The sequence below is a fragment of the Papio anubis genome, chromosome 6, assembly GCF_008728515.1.
Source record: "Papio anubis isolate 15944 chromosome 6, Panubis1.0, whole genome shotgun sequence".
Lineage (NCBI taxonomy): Eukaryota > Metazoa > Chordata > Mammalia > Primates > Cercopithecidae > Papio > Papio anubis.
In genome coordinates, this window is record NC_044981.1 from 21,784,205 (window position 1) to 21,800,097 (window position 15,893).

Sequence of the window (15,893 nt, forward strand, 5' to 3'; positions counted from 1 at the left end):
ATTTTGCAACCGAACTGAAGTTCCACTTTGCACAAATGTGCCTGCGAAAAGTTACAGCAATTTAGGATTGAAAAACCTGTATGTTGCTAAATTCATAGTTAACCTAATTTTAGTTTTTGCAGAAAAGATGATTTATAATAGGAAGAAATGATAATACTTTTTAAGGAGTTTTCTTTTTTTCTTTTCTTTTCTTTTTTTTTTTTTAAAGAGACAGGATCAGCCAGGTGTGGTGGCTCACGCCTGTAATCCCAGCACTTTGGAAGGCTGAGGTGGGCAGATCCCCATCTCTACAAAAAATATGAAAATTAGCCAGGTGAGGTGGCACATGCCTGTAATCCCAGCTACTTGGGAGGCTGAGGCATGAGAATCCCTTAAACCTGGGAGGCAGTGGTTGCAATGATCTGAGATCACGACACTGCACTCCAGCCTGGGCAATAGAGTGAGACTCTGTCTCCAAAAAAAAAAAAAAAAAAAAAAAGAGAAAGAAAAAAGAAAAATGATGAGATCTCACCATGTTGCCTAGGCTGGTCTTGAACTCCTGGCCTTAAGCAATCCTCCCACCGTGCCCTCTCAAAGTGCTGGGATTATAGGCATGAGCCACTGTACCTGGACTAAAAAAAAATTTTCATGCAAAAATTATGTGATTTTTGGTTATCTTTGTTGTAAAAACAGTTTTTTCTTTTTTATTTGCTTCATAGAGCTCCATTCAGTGAGAAGTTTTTATTCTGTGTATTAATCAGCACACACTTTCCATGCACATCTTCTTGTAAAGTGAAGCCCCCAACCTGAAATTCGTCCCTGTCTCCAGTCTAATCTTTATCAGGGCGATTTTGACTTCATCCTACCCTCTGGATGGCAGTGCGGCCACAGGTGGAAACTGTCACTCTTTGAAGCTTCCTCACGTCCATAGGCCTTGGTGCCGGGCCCATTTGTTCTCAGCAGCAGGTTGTGCCCTTTGCATGTGAATTTTTTTCTTTTTTTGAGACGGAGTCTCGATCTGTCGCCCAGGCTGGAATGCAGTGGTGCGATCTCGACTCACTGCAACCTCTGCCTCCCGCGTTCACTCCATTCTCCTGCCGAGTAGCTGGGACTACAGGCGCCTGCCACAGTGCCCGGCTAATTTTTTGTGTTTTTGGTAGAGACGGGGTTTCACCACGTTAGCCACGATGGTCCCAATCTCCTGACCTTGTGATCCGCCCGCCTCGGCTTCCCAAAGTGCTGGGATTACAGGTGTTAGTCACTGCGCCGTGCATCTGAACTTTTCAGTGTCCATAGTCCATGGTGACCCTCCTCAGGTCTGGCTTTGCTTTGTGGTTCACGTGGCTCACAATCCGGCTTGCCCAGGATACTGCCGCTGTACCCCTGCTGCCCCGGCGTAGTTATTCAGAGCATCTCTTTCCTTCTGTAGTTTCATTCCTGAGTTATTTCAGGTATTAGTGGAGAGAGGGGGCAGGGTCAGCTTGGGTTTTGCTTTATTTTTATTTTTTAATTTTTTAAAAAACTTTATTATGATTTTTTAGACAGAGTCTTGCTCTGTCACTAGGCTGGAGTGCAATGGCACGATCTTGGCTCACTGCAACCTCCACCTCTCGGGTTCAAGCAATTCTCCTGCCTCAGCCTCCTGAGTAGCTGAAATTACAGGCGCCTGTCACCACACCCAGATAATTTTTTGTATTTTTAGTAGAGACATTTTAGTAGAGTATTTTAGTTGGCCAGGCTAGTGTCAAACTCCTGACCCCAGGTGATCCTCCCGCCTTGGCCTCCCAAAGTGCTGGGATTACAGGTGTGAGACACCACGCCCAGCCTACTTTATTTTTATTTTTATTTATTTTTGAGACAGAGTCTTACTCTGTCGCCCGGGCTGGAGTACAGTGGCAGGATCCTGACTCACAGCAACCTCTGCCCTCAGGGTTCTCGTGATTCTCTTGCCTCAGCCTCCTGAGTAGCTGGGATTACAGGCGTCCACCACCATGCCCGGCTAATTTTTGTAATTTTAGTAGAGGTGGGGTTTCACCATGTTGGCCAGGCTGGTCTCGAAGGCCTGACCTCATGATCCACCTGCCTTGGCCTCCTAAAGTGTTGGGATTACAGGAGTGAGTCTGCGCCCGGTTGCCCAGCTAATTTTTTTTTTTTTTTTTTTGTATTTTTAGTAGAGACGGGGTTTTGCCATGTTGGCCAGGCTGGTCTCGAACTCCTGACCTCAAGTGATACACCCACCTCGGCCTCCCAAAGTGCTAGGATTACAGGCATGAGCCACTGCACCCGGCCTTGAGTGTTACTTTAAATCTAATATTGTTGTATTGGGGTAGAGGTAGAGAAACCATTGCCTGTAGTAACTTAGTGACAATGGGTCTATATTAGTAGAGTTCTGATCTGGGAAGAGGATATCAATTATTTACTTAATACATAATCATTTACCACCTATTTTGTGTCAGATACAGTTCCAGGTCCTGGGAATTATAGAAGTCAAGAAAACAGAGTCAGGACCCTAAAGAAGCATACATTTTGGCAAGAGAGTGTGGCAATAATCATAATAAAAAAAGATATAATTTAATGTCAGGTAACAATAAATGCTATAAAGTGATAAAGCATAGCATGGAGATAAAGAAGTTGCTGCAAGAGCTGTTTTAGGTGGGGCAGCCAGGGACGACTTCTGAAGAAGGGACACTTGAACCGTCATCGCAGTCATCTAGATAGATCAGAGTCATCTAGATAGATCCTGTGCAACAGGGGAAGGCCTCCTCGTATTCCCTCTTAGCTCACGGAGGATCCTGATACAGGTGAAAAGTCTATGGAATCTTACTGGGGAAAGGACGGTAATTAGCACAGTGCTATGGCAATTTGTTTTGTATGTACTATCTTCAACTGCTGGGAACTTCCTTTCCATAGTCCATCTCTAGCCATCTCCAGTCCCAACAATCCTACAGTCTACATTTGCTGTTTGGTATATTCCCCAGATCACGTTTTCAGTCACTTTATTTTTTTTATGTATTTATTTATTTTTTGAGACAGAGTTTTTCTCTTGTTGCCTAGGCTGGAGTGCAATGGTACTCTCTCGGCTCACTGCAACCTCTGCCTTTGAGGTTCAAGCGATTCTCCTGCCTCAGCCTCCCAAGTACCTGGGATTACAGGCGCCTGCCACCACGCCCGGCTAGTTTTTGTATTTTTAGTAGAGACGGGGTTTCATCATATTGGGCAGGCTGGTCTCAAACTCCTGACATCAGGTGATCTGCCTGCCTCTGCCTCCCAAAGTGCTGAGATTACAGGTGTGAGCCACCATGCCCGGCCGTTTCAGTCACTTTAAAAGTTCTAAGAGGTATGGAGAGAGAGGGGCATTTTTGAACATGGTGCCGCACAGCTATAGAATGTGTCCTGGTGCTGTTCCCTGTCAGTCATGTGGCTCTGTAGGGAGACATTCTGGGAAATTCTTCCTGTGCTCCAGGTCCTAGCTTGGAGCCTCCCTCCATCTGAGAGGTTTGCAACATTTCCTGAACCTTAGAGAGTAAAGGGAAATGTGCTCCTATATCCAAAACTTCCAAATGTAAGTGTTTGCCAAGTGCTTTGCAATCTGCCTTTCCATAATTTCTCTCATTATCTCTGTGATGGGATTTATCATGCTGGTACTGCACTTTACTGAGTAAATGTAGGGACAGATGGAGGTGGCAGACTGGAGGAGAAGAGCAAGAGATGACATTGAGCCGGGAGCTCTTCATAGGAATGGTCCGTCTGTGGGCTTCCTTGGGGGTGAGGAGGGGGGACAAATATGTGATTGGCACATAATATTGCCATTCAGTAACACCTGTGGCACGAATAAGCTACCTAGGGTGAAGGTGAACTGCTATTTCAAAGTTTTGAATAAATTATATTTTAAAGTAATGAAGAGATCCTGGCACTGAGGAGGTTGAAATCCTTTTGCATGGTAGATTTTCTGGATCTGAATTTTATAAGGAATTTTTTAAAAAATGGCATTGAAAGATTTTTAGTAGATGAAGAAAGCATGCGTAGTAAGGTGGCCGTTATATGGTGGGTCAGTACACTATCCCCTAGGGTTTGAATTGCTGTTAAGTTTTAGATGTTGTAACTGACTGCTGGTTGGTCTGTTCCTATTTTTTGTTGCTGTTCATCCATCCAGCCATGCATCTGTGCATCCATCTATCCATCCATCCATCCATCCATCCATCTCTCCACCCATGAATCCGTCCACAGATTTCTTTTTTTTTTTGAGACAGAGTCTTGCTCTGTTGCCCAGGCTGGAGTCCAGTGGAGCGATCTCGGCTCACTGCAAGCTCCACCTCCCGGGTTCATGCCATTCTCCTGTCTCAGCCTCCCGAGTAGCTGGGACTACAGGTGCCTGCCACCATGCCCGGCTAATTTTTTTGTATTTTTAGTAGTGACAAGGTTTCACCGTGTTTGCCAGGATGGTCTCGATCTCCTGACCTTGTGATCCACCCTCCTCCGCCTCCTAAAGTGCTGGGATTACAGGCGTGAGCCACCACGCCCAGTGGCGTCCACTCGTTTCTATTACTTACTAGTAGTGTGATTATTTTCTTCATCCCACTTGGACTCAGTTTTCTTTATCTACAGAATGGTGAGTTTTGTCTAGGTTATTGAAAGGGCCTGTTAATTCTAGAATCCTAAGATGCTTACCATTTGATTAGTTTGTGCAAGACAATTGGAAAGAATACAAACATGAATTGAACATAGGTTCTGCCTTCCAAAAGCACACAGTCTGGTAGGTGTGCTGATGTAGAAACATGGCAAAAATGTGAGTAGAGAATGACCAAGTACCAAACACAGCTGTGGTTCATGTGTGTGATGGGAATTTCAATAAATTCAAGAAATTTGGCTGCAGATGTTAAGGAAGGCTTCCGAAGGAAGGTGGCATATATGTTTGAGTAGAGCAAACTGACATTTACTAACGTCTTCAGTTGATTAGCATCCTCATTTCATTTAATGTTCACAGTAGTGGATGTACTTCACTTTACTATCCCCATTTAGCAGATGAAGAAACTGAAAACTGAGGCAGGAAAGGAGATTAAGTAACTGGCCCAAAGCCACCCAGCTGTATTGTGGCAGAGTTGTGATCAAGAGGATGTCCGTCAAGCCCCTTTCATCCTTTTGTCTTAAAAAATCGAGTCAGTAGAGAGATGGGGACTGCAGGATTCCTCCTTCCCCTCCCCTCCCCTCTTTTTTTTGAGACAGGGTCTTGCTCTGTCCCCCAGGCTGGAGTGCAGTGCCACGATCTCAGCTCACTGTAACCTCCACCTCCTGAACTCAAGTGATCCTCCCACCTCAGCCTCCTGAGTACCAGGGATCACAGGTGTGCACCACCACGCCCAGCCAGTTTTTGTATTTTTTGTGGAGATGGAGTTTTGCCATGTTGTCCAGGCTGGTCTCGAACTCCTGAGCTCAAGCGATCCTCCTGCCTTGCCTCCCAAAGTGCTGGGATTACAGGCGTGAGCCACTGCACTTGGCCCAGGATATTTCAGGCGAAGAAGACCATCAATGCCCTGGCACAACGAGGTGGAAGTGCCTTGTGTACCTGAGAAACAGCACGGACTTCAGTGGCGCTGGAGCACAGTGTCCCTTAATGGCAGCAGTGGAAACCGAGCCTGGGATGACAGCTTAGGATTCGAGGAGGCATTTTATTGTCTGGCCACAGGGTCTGGTCTTTATTTGGCCCAAATGGACATTTTATGCAGAGTGGACACATGATCAGAGGAGTACATTTCAGGATGTTTATGACTCTAAGACCTTCTTATGATTCCAACATCCTTTCATGCTCCTAAGCTCTTCCATGTGATGCTGAGGAAACTCCCCTGCCCAGATGTCTCCTGCAGCCCGAGCCCTTGAGCATTTTCATCTCCGGGTTTCTGTGTTAAGGAACTCAGGGCCCCGGCTTCCCATCCTACCATTCTGAACATCAGCACCTTAAAAAGAACCCTGCTCAATTCTTGGGATTCTGAGGAAAAAAACTCCTTCACCTTCCCCTTTCTGCTCTTTTCTAGATTTTAACCTAATTTCTGCTATTTCAGAATGTTTTCTGTTCAATAAATGAATAATTAGATCTTCTTGGGCTTTGCCAGTGAAAAATATACCATAATATTTAGATTAAAAGAGTGTAATGACTACACTAGCAAAATACACCCTGGTTACATGATGAATTCTTCCTTTTCATTTTTATTTGTGGTATCCTGGGGTGGCCTACTGGAGAAAAAAATACTATTTGATTCTCCCTGGGTGGTCAGACAGGACTTGTAAAGACTCTTGTTTGTTTTGTGTTGAGGCTTCAAAGACACGCAGGCTTTTCTACATAAAGATGTTCTAAGAAAATAGGGATTTTTTTTGAAGTTGCTGTGTATAAAGGGAAATTCAGAGCAACCATCTTCCCTTACAACTACCAGCTAATGCGATTAGAGGGTCTGTTTTCACCAGGCATCTTTGTTGTTACCATCTCTCGTCATTACCACCAGTCTTATGGGGAGGTGTATGCTTACAAAAACCACCTCCACCTGGCTTTATTTTTGGCACGATCACACAAACATGTACTTTAATTTTAAATATTATATGTATTGTCACATTTAGAATTTTTTTAAAAAAAAAAACACTAAGAAATCTGAGTGTTGTGTGTGTGTGTGTGTGGTTCAGGATGCACTGGAGGTGTGTGCTGCCACAACAAATTTCAGGCCACGTGTTCTGCAGATTCCAATTAGCAAGGCCCTCCTGCTGTGGTGTGGGAGAAAAGTTTGGAGTGGGGTTAGGGCTGGCTAAGTGTAGGAGGCTTTTTAATGCAGTCTTTGCAGAACTCCCTCATTAGCACCTCGAGGTCAGTGGGAAGTGGTATACAGAGCACAGTTGGCATTTTCTGCTGTGCATGGTGTGTGTCAGCCATGTTATTTACCCATGCTTATTTTCTCCATTTCATAAAATTAATGGTACTCAATGGGGGGATGGGTTGATAATGCTGAATTATTTTAAGCCTGGAGGGAGCTCAGCAGCAGTGTCCTAGATCAGACCACTGATCTATCTAATAGGTTGTCTTGCTACCTGATCTACTGGACAAATGTGTTTCGCCAATTAGACGAATCCCTATATGGAGAGAAAAATGACCTTGTGCCCCAGAGATCCAGACAGTTGCTTCATGCACTGTCTTCACCTACTGAAGCTGCTTCATCGCCTTGGCCGAATAGGAAGGTAGTATATTTCTAACCTCTAGACAATTAAATTTCTCCTTTAAAAAGTAGCCACTCTATGTGAAATAGTCAAATCTGTCCTGACTTGCCAAGACACTTGCTTTTGGAATCGGGTGCTTTTGGATGTAGCCTCTAAAAATGTTAAAGAAGAGCAAATCTTGGAAGCTTCCTTCTTGTGTCAAGGCATAACCTGCTGAGGTCCAGGCTGCAGTGACCCATGAACATGCCACTGCCCTCCAGCCTGGGTGACAGGGTGAGACCCTGTCTCAAAAATAAAGACATAACCCCTTGCTATAAAAAATATATATATGTGTGTGTGTGTGTTTAAGAGGAGTATCAGAGAAAGAAAGATAAATTTTCAAGTAAAAGGAAATATTATAAGCTAATTTTGTTGGGTATTCTTCTGGGCAATTATTTTATCATCAAATACATGTCCACAAAATGCCAGATTTCTTTAAAAGATAAGCCTGGGCACAGAAAACAAACTTGATGTATGATAGAATCTTGCACTTGTTTTTAAGTCTTGGAGTTAAAGTTTACTGTGGTTTTGGTGTGACTCTACCAGCAACAGGATGGCACTCAGTAGAGGGTCCATGGTATAGTGGGAAAAACCTCCTGGGGGTCAACCAGGTCCAGATTTTGATCTGTGGCTCTGCTGCTGCTAGCTCTGTGACCTTAGGCAAGTTACTGCACACACTCGGCCCCAGTCTCTTTGTAGTCGTCTGTTGCTATCGATACTAGCTTTACAAAATCGTTTCAAAGGTTAAATGAAGTAAACTATATAAAATAAATATCTAGGGCTGGGCACAGTGGCTCAAGCCTGTAATCCCAACACTTTGGGAGGCAGAGGTGGGTGGATCACCTGAGGTCGGGAGTTCGAGACCACCCTGACCAACATGGAGAAACCCCGTCTCTATTGAAAATACAAATTAGCCTGGCGTGGTGGCACATGCCTGTAATCCCAGCCACTCAGGAGGATGAGGCAGGAGAGTCGCCTGAACCTGGGAGGTGGAGGTTGCAGTGAGCTGAGATTGCACCATTGTGCTCCAGCCTGGGCAACAAGAACGAAACTTCCATCTAAAAAATAAAATGAAATAAAATAAATAGAATCTAGCTTATAGATTTATGTTAGCTCATTTTCTTTTCTTCTCATTACATCCAAGGACTAGTAATTTTCCAAGGGTAGTAATGTTCCATTAATTTTGGGAGTCACTCTGGAGAATCCTATAAATTTTCCAGATACTGAAATCTAAGCCTAGAAAGGCTTAATGACTCTCTTGCAATGCCTTAGGAGTAGCAGAGTTGGTGCCCAAATCGTGCCTCACTGAATGCTTCCAGCGTTACTGCTGGTGTGAGGAGGACGTAGCATTCTGCACTGAGTCCCTGGCATGGCTCTAGAACAGTCAAGTGCAGTGACAGTCTTAAGCGTAGAAAACACTCGACTTTCCAGATCTTCTTTGAGGAACCTTCAAAATACACAGAAATGTGTAGTGAAACCTTACCCTACTGTGTCCGCCGTCAGTTTACTTTTACAACTTTTGACTCAGTTTCCCTTTCTCTCCTAGTACCCTCAGGTGACTGCAGATGTGTAACCAGCATGTTCGCGTAGGAGACTTTCTGGATGGGGAAGATTTCCAGGTAAAGGACCACCCTGATTCCCTTCGTGGCTATAGCCTGCTGCCTGCCCTTCCCTGGGCGGCCCCAGGCTTCCCGACAGCCACCGCTGCCTTCCTCCTTCTCCTTTTTTGCATTGATTGATTGATTGATTCCTTATCTATGCTATTTTTCTATCTTTTTTGGTATTATTTTTAAGTATTCATATGTGTACACTGTTAATGATATAAAACACGCATGGAGTGGTAAGCCCTAACTTCAGGATAAGGCTTACACTCTGAGGAGGGGACTGGGACACTTGGTCAATGTCAGTTCTGTCTCCAATGTTTTAAACTTTTTTTCCCCAATAAGTATCTCTTAAAAAAAAGAATTTCTTTTCTTTTCTTTTCTTTTTTTTTTTTTTTTTTTTAATGATGGAGTTTCACTTTTGTTGCCCAGGCTGGAGTGCAATGGTGCGATCTCGGCTCACCGCAACCTCCGTCTCTCGGGTTCAAGCAATTCTCCTGCCTCAGCCTCCCGAGTAGCTGGGATTACAGGCATGTACCACCACGCCCGGCTAATTTTATATTTTTAGTAGAGACGGGGTTTCTTCCGTGTTGAGGCTGGTCTCGAACTCCTGACCTTGAACTCCTGATTTGCCCGCCTCGGCCTCCCAAAGTGCTGGGATTACAGGCATGAGCCACTGTACCCGGCTTCTTTTTTTTTTTTTTAAAGACAGAGTCTTGCTCTGTTGCCCAGGCTGGAGTGCAGTGGTGCGATCTTAGCTCACTGCAACCTCAACCTCCCGTGTAACTGGGATTACAGTTGCGCACCACCATGCCCTGCTAATTTTTGTATTTTTAGTAGAGTCAGGATTTCACCATGTTGGCCAGGCTGGTCTTGAACTCTTGTCCTCAGGTGACCTGCCAGCCTCAGCCTCCCAGAGTGCTTGGGATTACAGGTGTGAGCCACCACGCCAGGCCAGAACTCCTTATTTTTGTTTTAAATATAACTACAGTACCACTTTTGCACTTAAAACAGTAGTTAAGGCTGGGTGCTCACTGAAATCCCAGCACTTTAGGAGGCCAAAGTGGAAAGATTGCTTGAGCCCAGGAGTTTGAGAACCAGCCTGGGCAACACAGCGAGAACCCCATCTCTACCAAAAAAAAAAAAAAAAAAAATATATATATATAAAAAAAGATTTACATTTGTTTTTTAGCCAGGTATGGTGGCAAATGCCTGTAGTTCCAGCCGCTCGGTAGGCTGAGGCAGGATCACTTGAGCTCAGGAATTTGAGGCTGTAGTGAGTTGTGATTATGCCACTGCACTTTAGCCTGGACGACAGAGCAAGACCCTGTCTCAAAAAACAAAACAAAGAACAATAGCAACAACAACAACAAAATTACCAAGAGCTGCCCCCAGCCAAAACAAAAAACATCCTCAAACAGTAGTTAAGTCCTTCATATCATATATCCAACTAGTGTTCAATATTCCAATTATAATTGGAATATAATTATATAGAGAGATTCTAACAAAAACAGATTTGTTTGGCATTTCAAATGTCCGAAGATGCCAGAAGTTGAATCTAGAGCAGTGGTTCTCAAAATTTGGTCCTAAGACCAGCAGCATCAGCATCACTTGCTAACTCGTAAGAGATGGAAATAATTGGACCCTACAGCTGACTGAATCAGTGGTTCTGGGAGTGTAGTGTTTTAACAAGCCTTCCAGGTGATTCCAATGCATAGTAGAGTTAAAGGAACACTGGTCTAAAGGAAACCAACATTTTATGCTCTTTACACACCCTATTTTGCATTTGTCTTTGTGTTTAACATCACAGCATATCCTGAGATGATGTGCTTACACACTTGGGTCACCAAGATGGGGTCCAGCTTTCTGTTGCCTTCTGGGGCCTGTGCCAAGCCACCTTCCATTTCTAGCTGTGGAGGGCAGCACACACAGACTGCTGCTGCATTAGGAAGTGTGTTGGAGAGCAGGGAATGGAAGTGGTGATCATGATTTTCTGGAGCAGTCAAATTAGAGATCTGGGTGTATTTGATAGGGAAATCAGCTTCTTTTTTAATAAGCATACTTATAAAGTTGTGGTCCTCAACTGCTGGCAGCACAGTCAAATCACTCAGGAGGGCTTTGAAGATGCTGGTACCCTGGCCTGACGCCAAGAAATTCTGGTTTCGCTTGGGTTGTGGGTGGGGTTAGGGGGTCATCCCAGCAACAGCAAGATTTAAAGGTGCTTCAGGTGATTCTAATTACAGTCATGGTCCAAAACCACTGGCAAAGACTTGTGTTTGGTTTGGGATTCAGTTGGGAAACTAAGGTGAAAATATCCTGCAAGAATGCACTCGGGGGTCTTACCCTTCAAACAAGTAAGTGCTTTGCAAACTCTGGTTCTTAAACCATTAGCGACCTGGTTTGGGGGAGTTTTTTTCTGCCATCTCTAGCTCTTTTTGTTTGTTGTTTTGAGCTTCTGCTGACTCTTTCTGCAGTATTTCTGGCCCGTTTTTGTCTAGGTAAGGAGATTTGAATGTGGTTTGTCTACTCACCTGTAGGTGTCTTGGGCAGAATATGCATTTTTAAAAGCACACAAATGACACCCTCTTTCACCTTCATTCTCTTTCCTGTAAATGGCTATAGCTCCAGGAAATGAACTCGAGAGACTGATACTACATTTTGCAGTGCGAGGCTTTTTAATTTTTCTAAGACTATCAATGAGACCAGAGCCTTCCTTGCAGTCTCTGAAATTATGGAAAGGAAAGGTTGGGCTGTATTTGTTGGTTGAGTGTTGAAATAGTCCATGGAAAAAGGAAAGGGAAACAAGTCCTACTACTGATTTTCTTGGCAGGGTTTATCACCTTTCCGTCCCAAGTTTCTGGCAAGTGTGATTAGAAATTGACTTGCAGGATTTGCTCACACTGGCTTCCCAAGACAGTTTTTGCTTGCATGCTGCTGACTAGCAGTAGTTAATTTGCTATCTTTCACATGTGTTATCCAAAAATCACAGAACTCATTAGAAATAAACAGCATGGACCAGGCATGGTGGCTCATGCCTGTAATCCCAGCACTTTGGGTGGCGAGGCGGGTGGATCTTGAGGTCAGGAGTTCAAGACTAGCCTGGCCAAGATGGTGAATCCCCGTCTCTACTAAAAATACAAAAATTACCCGGGTGTGGTGGCAGGCACCTGTAATCCCAGCTGCTTGGGAGGCTGAGGCAGAGAGTTGCTTGAACCCAAGAGGCGGAGGTTGCAGTGAGCCGAGATCACGCCACTGCACTCCAGCCTGGGCAACAGAGCGAGACTCCGTCTCAAAAAAAAAGAAAAATGAAATAAACAGTGTGAATTTGGCTGGTCATATTTGGAGGATTAGCCAGATGTAAATCTGAGTTGCACTTGGGAGGTTTCGTGGGCCTCAGTTAAAAATAAATAGAATCCCAGCCTTGAGTAGAAGCAGATTTTTTGTAAAAAGTGAAATATCTTACTGGAAAACAAATCTTATTTTTCCAATAGAAAATATGGGGAAGAAGTAAGCTTTTTTTTGGTGCCAATGTTTATTTTATTTTGTGCCCTTCTTGCTGATGGCAGATGTGGCAGAAATAAATACCCAATTTCATTTTCCAAAATCGGAAAAATTTAAGCAATTCAAGAATTTATTGATTCTTAATTTATAACAGAGATTTGAAACCTGATTGGTTAAACTATTTAATGTGGCTCTTAGGAAAATAAACGTACGTTTATGTATATCCCAAACCATTTTGTGGAATAATCACCACACAATGGGTTATTGAAGAGGTGTGTTGGGCTTGAGGCTCTCTAATTCTTAGGACTTTTGAAAAGTGTTTCTCACTAAGAGAAATTGAAAAAGCTATTTTTCATGTGATTGCAATATATCATTGTGTGATTGGAAAATTCCTTTTATCTGTTGATATGCAGACTCCCTGTGGCAATACCAAATATTCATATGCCACCTGTTTCCTTTTTTTTTTTTTTTTTTGGAGGCGTAGTCTCGCTCTATCACCCAGGCTGGCACCATCTTGGCTCACTGTAACCTCTGCTTCCTGGGTTCAAGTGATTCTTCTGCCTCAGCCTCCCGAGTAGCTGGGACTACAGGTGCGAGCCACCATGCTTGGCTAATTTTTGTATTTTTAGTAGAGCTGGGGTGTCACCATATTGGCCAGGCTGGTCTCGAGCTCCTAGACCTCGTGATCCACCCAGCCTCGGCCTCCCAAAGTCCTGGGATTACAGGCGTGAGCCACCGTGCCCGGCCGTATGTCACCCGTTTCTAATCCCAACAAAACCTGTACTCAGAATGAATTCAAAACAAAACAAAACAAAAAACCCTTACCTTTGAAGAACCAAAAAAGGAATTCAAATTTTATTGAAACTTTTTGTGTTTATCCTTTTAGATCACACTAAATCAGATGAGTACACAAATGCCAAGGAATTGATTCTTGAAAGTAGAGATGATGTTTCATGCAGACACATGAGTTAAAGATGTGCTAGAACTTCCCATGAGCTGATTTTGATCATTTTTTGTTCTAGTATCCCCAAAGCTTAGCTTAACACTTAATTATGTATCATACTACCTTCTCTCTCTCTCTCTGTGTATGTATTATTTTCCACCAAAATGGCTGTTTGTAACCTGCCATAGTAAAAGATCTGCTTATTCACGACCAGGACAAGACTTTCCTTTATCTTGTCTTTCTGCCCATGGCACCATTCATTTTTCTCTTCTTCTTCAGCAGTGAGATGACATTTATGATGCATCGTCCTACCATTCTCGGGATAAAGATAATTTGCCTGCTTAGCTTTTATTTAGTGATTCAAGAGAAATAGATGATCAGATCTGGCAGCAGACTGACTTTTCATGATTCATTGCTGAAGGCTTTATTCTATTTATTCTTTATTCTATGAAGACCTCTGTTGCTGAAGGTATGAAGGATGTGGTGGTAATGGAAAATATTTTACTGATTTATTTATTTATTTATTTTTAATGTTTTGAGATTTTATTTATTTTTAATTTTTTGAGTCTTGCTCTGTTGTCCAGGTGCAGTGGCACGATCTCAGCTCACTACAACCTCTACCTCCTGGGTTTCCTTGGTTTAAGCGATTCTCCTGCCTCAGGCACCTGAATAGCTGGGACTACAGGAGTCCACCACCATGCCTGGCTAATTTTGTATTTTTAGTAGAGACAGGGTTTCATCATATTAGCCAGGCTGGTCTTGAACTCCTGACCTTGTGATTCGCCCACCTCGGCCTCCCAAAGTGCTGGGATTACAGGCGTGAGCCACCACACCTGGCACTGATCTTTATTGCTGAAGAGCTTTTCTCCCCTTGCAGGATCTTTGGTGTCAAGATACTATAAAATTCCAGTAAATATGACTGCAAGGAAGGGTAAAGAGAAAGAAAGAGGGACAAAATAAAGTACCAGAAGCAACTAGTCCTTTCCATATTCATGTCATGTCCATAAGATCCAAGAAACGGATATTGAAGTGGAAGAACCAGACTTTCTCTTCATTCCTATGATCTAATTAAATGCATTTTCACTTAAAAAAGGATAACAATATTAGATCTTAATGGGATTAACCTAACTGAAATTTATTTGGCTTTGCCTTGACAGTAAAGATTATGAAGGATCCACTTTTCATTTTGTGATGGTAGCTTCAGATCTGTAATTTTTGCTACATTCCATTCCTGTTGCTGTTCTACTTAAAATATCAGTTATCGGCTGGGCGCGGTGGCTCACGCCTGTAATCCCAGCACTTTGGGAGGCCGAAGCAGGTGGATCACCTGAGATCAGGAGTTCGAGACCAGCCTGGCCAAGATGGTGAAACCCCATCTCTACTAAAAATACAAAAATTAGCTGGGCGTGGTGGCGAGTGCCTGTAATCCCATCTACTCGGGAGGCTGAGGCAGGAGAATTGCTTGAACCCGGGAGGCAGAGGTTGCAGGGAGCCGAGATCACGCCATTGCACTCCAGCCTAGGGAAGAAGAGCAAGACTTTGTCTCGAGAAAAAAAAGAAAAAAAAAATCAGTTATCAAACAAAACTTGTGTTTTGTATGGCTGAGACTTAGAATAGACTAGAGTTTGAGTATTTTTCTTTTTAAGTTTTTGAGATGATTAACTCTTACTGTTTTTATACTGAAATGAAGTCTGTTTAGTTAAAATAAAGAGGAACCTTTCTTTTATTTTCTGTGTTTCTTGGCTTCTTTCTTTCTTTCTTTTTTTTTTTTTTTTTCAGTGTCTTAGGGTTTCTCTTGCTTAGAATTATCTAGATGAACTGTTTCTGAGTTCAGCTTCAGACTAGAGTATTTTTCCCTTTAACTTTTTGAGGTGATTATCTCTTACTCTGTTTTTATACTGACATGAATCTCTGTAGTTAAAATAAAGAGGAATCTTTCTTTTATTTTCGGTGTTTCTTGGTTTCTTGTGTGTGTGTGTGTGTGTGTGTGGTTTTTTTTTTTTTTTTTTTTTTTGTCAGTTTCTTAGGGTTTCTCTTGCTTGAAATTGTCTTGATGAAATGTTTCTGAGTCCGACTTCATTGATAACTACCTACTCCTCCCTTTCCTTTGTATGTGTTACAGGATTTCAGTAATATATACTTTTTATTGTGTTGAAATATACATAATATAAAATTATCATTTAAGCCATTTTAAAGTGTACACTTCAGTGGCATTAAATACACTCATAATGTTGTGTGCAATTGTTGCCACTATTATCTTTTGAAAGTTTTCATCTTCCCTCTCACTCGTAAGTGGGAGTTGATCAATGAGAACACATGGACACAGGGAGGGGAACATCACACTCCGGCGCCTGTTTGGTGGGCGGGGGTGGGGGGTAGGGGAGGGATAGCATTAGAATAAATATCTAATGTAGATGACGGGTTGATGGGTACAGCAAACCACCGTGGCACGTGTATTCCTATGTAACAAACCTACATGTTCTGCACATGTACCCCAGAACTTAAAGTATAATAAAAAAAAAATAAATTTTTCTTTCTCCCAACCTGAAACTTTGTGCCCATTAAACACTAACTCTTCATTCTTCCCTCCCCCCAGCCCCTGGCCACCACCATTCCACTTTCTGTGTATGAATTTG

General features: G+C 43.0%; 1 long non-coding RNA gene across 23 annotated transcripts in view; it reads left to right on the forward strand.

Moving 5' to 3' along the window:
- The window catches only part of LOC110743051, a 553,234-nt gene that overhangs the window by 107,682 nt on the left and 429,659 nt on the right, over window positions 1-15,893 (forward strand). For all 23 annotated transcript variants that reach the window (XR_004184220.1, XR_004184216.1, XR_004184225.1 and 20 more), the window contains one exon: window positions 8,759-8,831. This is a non-coding gene — a long non-coding RNA (uncharacterized LOC110743051). The remainder of the gene's footprint in view (window positions 1-8,758; window positions 8,832-15,893) is intronic.